Source organism: Wasmannia auropunctata, unplaced genomic scaffold (assembly GCF_000956235.1).
Source record: "Wasmannia auropunctata unplaced genomic scaffold, wasmannia.A_1.0 LD336053.1, whole genome shotgun sequence".
NCBI classification, from domain to species: domain Eukaryota; kingdom Metazoa; phylum Arthropoda; class Insecta; order Hymenoptera; family Formicidae; genus Wasmannia; species Wasmannia auropunctata.
This window is the reverse complement of record NW_012026837.1, coordinates 107,855-115,330: the sequence shown is the minus strand read 5'-3', so window position 1 is coordinate 115,330 and position 7,476 is coordinate 107,855. Positions and strand designations below refer to the sequence as shown.

General features: G+C 26.4%; 1 protein-coding gene and 1 long non-coding RNA gene across 4 annotated transcripts in view; both read right to left on the bottom strand.

The window, feature by feature from the left end:
• LOC105450911 (mitogen-activated protein kinase-binding protein 1-like) overlaps positions 1-7,476 on the bottom strand; it is a 51,278-nt gene that overhangs the window by 26,777 nt on the left and 17,025 nt on the right. The gene's annotated exons all lie outside the window — the stretch shown is intronic.
• On the bottom strand, positions 3,449-6,382 carry LOC105450910. 3 transcript variants are annotated; one of them, XR_974511.1, is made up of 4 exons: positions 5,457-6,382; positions 4,650-4,697; positions 4,055-4,152; positions 3,449-3,969 (listed from the first exon to the last, which is right to left on the bottom strand). It is a non-coding gene; the product is annotated as an uncharacterized LOC105450910 (long non-coding RNA). The 3 variants fall into 3 exon arrangements; XR_974510.1 differs by lacking the exon at positions 4,650-4,697 and having other exon boundaries at positions 4,871-6,379; XR_974512.1 differs by lacking the exon at positions 4,650-4,697 and having other exon boundaries at positions 5,457-6,378.

Below are 7,476 nucleotides of genomic sequence, written 5' to 3'. Positions count from 1 at the left end.
ACGTGTGCTCAACAGATCTAGATATTGTCGTTAATTTATTAGATGTTGTTATAAACAAATGGATAATGCAAGAGATTTAGAACTTATTCTATTTAATTTATTAGTGTTAAATAACAATTATAAAAAAAAAATGGATCACCGATATCTTTAGCCAATTGTTAAATAATGGATTTTAAACAATTGCAATAGTTTAGATCGATTTCTAAGTCCTAATTAACAATTGTTGCACAGATATTATATATCGTAGATATCATCGTTAACTTATTAAATATTGCGTTATAAACAAATGGATAGTGTGAGAGGTTTAGAACTTATTTCGTTTCACAAGAAATGATAATATTAACATTAGGTATGATACTAGACAAAATATTTATATTATGTTTTTAGCTTTATGCAAATAGTCTTTAACATGTATGTATCTCTTGCAAAGTAGTGCAAGTGATTCAATTTGCTATTAGATTATTTCTAAACTCAGCAAACATCAAGTAACATGTAATGTACTTGTTAGTTGTAATTTCCCAATATAACTATAATATAATTATAATTTAACACATGTGTTGTCTTAGTTATATTGTTAAATGTTATTTGGTGTTCGCTAGAAGTATTTCTTATATTTAAATCATACCAAAAAATTTTAAATTAATTTTGTATTATAATTAAAGAAAAAATATGATAAAGAAAAAGGAATCATAAAATAAAATTAATTCGATAAAAAAATCAACATAAATGGCGATTAAAGGATAAAGTAAAAGTTGTGTGTATGCATGTCGCGTAAAATATACATATACCATGGTATACACAACAGGTAAAATCATTATGTACCTACCATACTACAGAACACAATTATCATTCGTATTACTATTATGAGTTTTCATACAAAATTGTTTTCATTACAACACACGTACGTGTAACTCACACACGTAAGATCTTGGAACAGTTACAGCACACGCGCGCGCACGCACGCACGCGCGCAGGATGGATATTAACAAAGTAATATAAAAGATTTTAAGGGATGATTTCGCATATAAATTCAAAACGAAAACTTCATATAACTATGTGTCCGAAATAGCTTAATTTCAAAGATACAGATAAAAATTGAAGAAAAAATTTCACTTTTTCCGAAATTATTTTGATAAAACATGAAACATATAAAACTCCATCAAAATAATCCAAGGTTTTTGAAATTTTTGGAAACACACACACACACACACACACGCCACGCACACGCACACAAAATTAAAGGATAACACATCATGTGATTCTCTCACAAGTTTCTTCTCACACTTTTTCATAATTTACTTTTTTGGAATAAAATGAGATGTAAATATTATTTATTATTTTAGATTATATCCTTAAAATAATATTAACAAACTAATAATCAAAATACATGCTTCATAAATTAAAAATAGTCTACGAAAATTAGTCAAACATTTTACAATTCCTTTTAAAAAATAATCAAATATTTGAATTGTATAAATAAACAGAAAAAGGGAAATTTAAATTTAATTTTGAGGCAATTATCTTAAAGTTGAAACAGCAATCTTAAATTATGTAAGATTTATCGAAATATTCTAAATCAAAACATTAATAAAAAACGTAGCTCACCATCTGTGATATCAGAATATTAGTTAAAGGAAAATCACAAATTTTCGATTGGGATCAGATTGAAATTTTAGAGAACCAAACTTTATGGGTGAAAAGAAGCATATCAGAGATGATACACATGCATATTAAAAAAACAAACAAGAGACCTTAACAAACAAAGTGATACGAAGTTGTTACCAGACGCATATCTGTCTCGATTTCCTCTCTCTGAAAAGAAAAATCACCTCTAATCTTACCCTTCCCCCTCCCGCATAACAATAACGAAAGAACGAGGATTCCCTGATTCTCACATCTATTCCCAGTTCCCACTATCAAGAAGGAATACATAAATGTCAAATTAAACAAATTAACTAAACAACGATCAGCATGGCATATTAGCTATTTTTTTAAATCTCTGACACATAAGTTTAATTATTTTTAATTGTATCATTATACGTTTAACAAATTTGACTTATGTTGGTATTAATTTTATAATTTATATATCATAATTTATTAATCAATGTATATATAAATAGGTGTCAATTTATATATAAATTGTTTAATAAATTATTATATATAAATTATAAAATTAATACCAACATAAGTTTTGGTAACATATCCAGTAGTTTATTGTTAATTAATTTATTAATTATTTATTTATTGTAATTTTATTTATTTTTAAATATTAAAAAATTATACGTATAGATTATTATTTAATTTTATTATACAGGCAAATATGCAATAATTATTTGACGTATTATTGGTAATATCTCCATAGACAAAAAATCTATGTAAGTTTAAAGCGTGTACAACGGAGAGTAAAAAAGTATACAATACAAAAAAAACGACAAATTAATAATAGCAAAATAATAACAAACAACTACATAGCGTTCAGACTGTGACTTCAAGCATGTAACAGAATGTAATAATTTGTATATGTAACACTAAAGATGACGTACGTAAAAAGGTCGAAACGTATGTATTAGAAGCAATTGTATAAGAAGTACCTAATGTAGTTATAATACATTGTATAATCGCAATTAACAACCAGTATGGCTCAATAGCTCACTTTCTGTTCACTATTAAATTTTATTCATATGTCTAACTTAGAGTCCTAACTTACGATATATTAAAATCTAAATCAAAATCTAAATCATACTTTAAGTATGCATTTGCATATATATACGTATATATTATTTTAAAGAAAAGCTGAATAGAAGAAAAAGTACTTTCTAATAAAGAACAGTTTCGTTTTATACTACCTTAGTGAACTGTTATAACTTGACATAATAAGGTAGATAACGGAATGTAAACAGCGCAATTGCGCATTGTCTACACAATGTTGATACTAATGATACTCGACTTGCGCTGCATGAATACTCTGAAACTTGTCTTTTATCTTTATCTATGAAAAAAATAATTGGATCCGTAATACTGTTCTTTTTCCAGTTTCTCAAGCGTGGTTAGAATTAATCGCTGTTTATAGACTCAGTGGTTTTACCTATCGTAATACGCAATTATGGAAAGCAGCCAATATAAAATGTACAACCAATTAAAACTGAACTAAATATTTTAAACACTTGACAAATATAGTAACTTACAAAATTGATTAAATGATTTAAAGATTTCGAAAAACTGTACAAAAATATATTATTTTAAAAGTACAATATTTTTTATATATTTTGTTGTATATCCTTGTAAAAAATTGCTTTATATATATATTTCTTTTTCTTTCTATATATATATATATATATATATATATATATAGGTATATATACACCTATATATATATATATATATCTTTTTCTTTATATATTTCTTTTCATTTCTTTCTTTTTTCTTATAATAGTAATAAAATTTGAAAATTTTTTAAAGCTTTTGATTAATTTTATAATTGTATTGAATTAACCAAAACATTTTCAAATTAAATTTTTTCTTTGCACGTACACGCATATTAGAATTGCAATAGCAATGGTTAAATGAAGATGTAGCAATAATTAGCACTACATCATTAGCATTAACGTTATATTTTCTGTGTAATGGAAGAATTGATTTTCAAAATATGTAACATAGCTATACCTACGCCTGTATAGCAATACGGATAATCATTTAAAAAGTCATGCATGTAAGGCATGTAAGCATTACGTACATCGTATGCTGGAACAGTATCCTTGTCATGTACAACGGGCGATTTGTTTCTAGGTATTATTAAAGCCATTTTTTAACGGAATATTTCTCTCTTTCTTTCTCTCAGTTTTTTTTCTCCTTTGTCTGGTCGTCGTCAGTAATCCACACATGTATGCAATTTTCTCCGTCGTTTTTAACACATATGTAGTAATTTCACGTTTCTCGCATGCAAAGCAAACTTTTCGGTCACCAAGTATTCTGTAATGATCACATATCCCGATCGGTAGTTTCCGAGCTTCCTTACCAGTTTCGATAAAGCTTCATTATTAGCTGCCACAATTACCTGCATTTTTGCACACGTAATACTTTGAATTCCAACTTTTTTCTTGCATTAGTTTATCAAATTCCGGAAGGCATATTTTATATATAATAACTTAACCTCTGAAATATTAGAGACGTATATAAATATATTTCAGAAAGCAGTTTGTAGATAAATTTTAAATTTCCATTATATATTATGTTGTTTATATTATAATACATTATTCGTTTTCTTTTACATGAAAGATTTGTAATAATTCAAATCCTTATAATCTTTATTTTAATGTTTTCACGATGCAATATAATAAGTATATGTTTCCAAATATTAAATTACTAAACTGTTTTTGTAAAGAACAATTACAACAAGTCCAAGTTTTGAAATAATAAGCATCATTAGATATATAGTAAAAATTATGAAAAAATATCTGTAATTAAAGTTTGTGTGTGTGTGTGTGTTTGTGTGTGTAATTGTAAATCTAACATTAAGATTAAATTTTATGTAACTTGACCGAATCTGATTTCTATTGATCATACATTACAATATATTAATTTATTAATGTATTATTTTTGTTCATAACATTAATGCATTATAAATTAATAATAATATTAAATTAACTCACATTTAATTTTGATTTCAATATTTGTTCTATCTACTAATTCGGAAATAACTAATAGCAATAACATTTTGGTTTGTGTCGTTATTTTCAGCGTAGAAAATATAATAAGAAAATCATTTTTATATCGCATTATCTCTCGTTATTTAAAAATATTAGAAAATCTTTTAATATGACAGATAATATGACAGATAATAAAATATTGCCTATATTTTTATAAGACATACCTTTTCATGATAAAATTTTAAAAGATACGCGTTCTAGATTCACAATTTATCGCAAAAATTCTCAAATATCAATGCTCCATGATCGTGCATATGCGCATTAAATATATACATTTCGAAGGCCAACAAATAAAAATATGCAAAAGAAAAAATATGACCCGAAAAGTTATATATTTTTCGTACTTCTTTATAGAATCATGTGCAATGTTTATATGACAATAATTCCTTTTAATTTATATTATATATATACAGATATACAAATAATATCTTTCTTTTTAAGATTTCTAAAAACATACAAAACTTGCTATTTATTTGAGAAAAAGTTCTTTGCAAAATAGCAAATGTAATGTATAAATGATAGTATTATAATATTCATATATTTTCGTTAGTATCATTCGAAAACAACAATTTATTGTTATTCGCTTTTACGCGCGAAAATATGAAATTTATCCATAACAAGCGTTCACATTTATATAAACAGATTCATTTTAAAATTTTAAAAACGTCTGAAAGAACACTTATTAATCTTTTCCTGGTTATTCTTCGGTCTAAATTTAAGAAAATTTGCGAAAAATATTTAATTCCTTACTGTATGCATCGATAAACTTATAACTTTCACGTGCAGCCCTGATATTTTTCAGCATTTGCGAATATTCATCTGTTATTGTCAAATTAAAATTCTATTAGCCCAACATTTTTAATGCGTTTTAAATTTTAAATACATTATCAATCACCGTCCGTTTTTCATGCATTTTCTATCTTTAAAAAAAAAAAGAGATCACTGTGACACTTATTATCAACACAATTTTAAATACGTTGTGCTGTACAGTGAAATTTCTACATCTATACCACCAAAAGAACGAGAGAAACAAAATAGAAAACGACGAATAAGAGTGACGACGGACGTCCAACTCTGTACTGAGATATACCAACGGTTCTGCTGCCGTTCAACTATGGCCCCACTCACTCTCACGTCTGTAGCTTACCTCTACCTGCCTTACTACTGCACTTTTTTTCATATTACGTGTGTGTGCTCCATACCTCTTTAGTGTATATAATACGACGCGCGTATGTATGCGAGCGCGTTCGCGTATGTATAGTGAGAGAATGCTCATATCGTGTCTCACTAGACTTATCAGAATCGGCTTAAAGTTTTGTGCGCACAAAATTGATCATAAGATTTGGCTTATATCGAAACATTACATGGTCTTCCCACTTGTCCCAATCTCAATCGCTGAAGGTCATTAAATATAAAACATCGCCACCTACATACGTCCGAATTTCATCGTCATGAAATAGCGAACGTTGTCTGAACAAACTTTGAAGTATCTATTCTTAGAGGCTCAAAAACAACAGGCAATTTAACACTTCATCGACAAGACGCATAAAACTATACTTTATATGGACATAACGTTACCGACGAGACGCGTAGTTTCCCTTTTATATACAGCACGTTTGTTAAAACAAATATATGGAGTAAAAAAATTACGAATTATTATTTATATTTATTAATATGTGAAACTCCTTTGAAATAAATTTTTCGAAAGTTTATAATTATATATTTCAAAATATTAAAATAAAAATTTTATAAAAACGTTTTTAGTTATTTAGTTATAGATTTGCCCACAGATTAAAACGCATTAGCTCCTGTCGGCAAAGTATTAATTATTGCAAAATATGCGCATAATTGATTATTAGATAATTCTAAATATGATCTTATTATATTATCATATTATTATAATTAAAATGTTATTATTGTGTATCGTATTTGACGAATAAAAATTTCAAAAGTAAATATATTATGTATGTCTTTATAAAAAACATTATTTTCATATGCAAATAAAAATAATAATATCTCATTATAAATGTTTCATTATAAAGAGCAAAAATTTTGTGGAAATTTTTTTAGTTCAATTTTGTGAAGATCTTAGAACATTTAAAAACCTATTGTTTAACGACAGCATTTTTAACGTTAAATAAATTATATTAAATATTATTCTCTCTTATATACAATTAAACATAGAGAAGAAAGTAAAATTTTGAAAGCGAAAACGTAATTTTCTCCAGGATGTATCACACATCCGCTTTGCACGGTTCACGAATTACAAACATCAAATGAGATAATAATGATATACGAAAGTCTCATAAAGCATAAAAATTAATCAACAAAAAATTCATTAAAGTTCAACGAAATTTGAAATATTCGTAAATAAAATTATCAAGTTCAATAAAAAGAAAACACAAGAACGATAATTTGAAGACAAGAGGTAATCGTTTTCTATAGTTTTTCAAATACAAAATATGCTTCCGTTTACTATATTACTCTACGTTACAATTTTCAAAAATTAATATGTTAATATATATGTGTGCATGTACATATATATATATATGTACATGCATGTATATATATATATATATATATGTACATACATGGTTTATTCCACGTGAAGCGGATCAGTCATCTCTCAGAAATTTTTTTAAATTTTGCAAATAGATAGTACTCTGGGAGATAGAATTTTGTGCCAAAGGATTTTTTTATTGCAAAATTAATCGAGATATAAACAATTAAAAATTAGACTACTTTATTCTTCAAGATCGGAAGAGCACAC